Genomic DNA, 974 nt, shown 5'->3' with positions numbered 1-974 from the left:
TAACCTTAATAAAGCCATTAAGAGCCTCCATTTACATCAAGCTGTTAAGGCAGTCGCAACAAATGGTTTGCCAGCGGCGAGCAGGTTACACGTGTAAAAGACGTGTAAGAGCGATTCCAGCTGAATGGAGCTCACTTATTAACCTCGAGGAAGATCAACATTTATAATAGCTTATTATGTATTTATGTAACCCGCAGGCCACCAAAACCGTGACACCAAAACCGAATAGGTTTGACATAAATCTCTAAAATTGAAATAAAAACGGCTAAATTGTGACGATTTTTAAGCGTCTGGATCTCAATGAAGGAAGTCTTCATTGCCACCCTGCCTCAGTTCTTCAGTATGTTTAGAAACCCCACGTTTATGCTCTTCGGTTTTGAGGGAGTGAGGAGTCTTATTCTTTTACTCTTAAGAGCAAAGTTTCAAAGTATTTCAATCCCTCAACTTAAACCAAGGGTGGAAGTGGAATTAAGCAGAAAAAAGAAAAGAAAATCACATTGCTTCTTTATCTGAAATTGCCGTTACTGTATAAATCGTGATAACTGCTGACAAAACTTTTTCTATCAAAGTTTGCTTTTGTGCACTGAAAAATCCCCCCCAATCATATTTCGAGAATGAGTAAAAAATAACATGGTTGTGCTCAAGAGTTTACTTGGCAGAACACTCGGGGATCTTGCAGATTTTTTTTCTCCCAAAAATTCTGCCCCTAAAATGGCAGTTATATTAAACACTGAATTAAAATGTTATGTAGGAAATATGGTGTGTATAGGACATCTGAAATCGTACCATGCTTAAAGGCGTTTCTACAGAAAATCAAAGAAGAACTCATCTTGGAACTAGGCAGCCTTGCCTGAAGTATGCCCACCTCTGCTATCATCAGAAGAAATACAACATTAACCCTAAAGGGGTGGAAAAAAATCCTAAGAGTCTGAGTTTACAGAGCAAATGCCATACAAGTGCGGGTGTAATCTACA

The sequence above is a fragment of the Aulonocara sp. 'chitande type north' Nkhata Bay genome, linkage group LG8 (genome assembly GCF_057382095.1).
Source record: "Aulonocara sp. 'chitande type north' Nkhata Bay isolate Kocher_YH1m ecotype deep benthic linkage group LG8, A_spYH_male_GT1.1, whole genome shotgun sequence".
Lineage (NCBI taxonomy): Eukaryota > Metazoa > Chordata > Actinopteri > Cichliformes > Cichlidae > Aulonocara > Aulonocara sp. 'chitande type north' Nkhata Bay.
The sequence above is the reverse complement of the archived record's forward strand: the minus strand, read 5'-3'. Positions refer to the sequence as shown.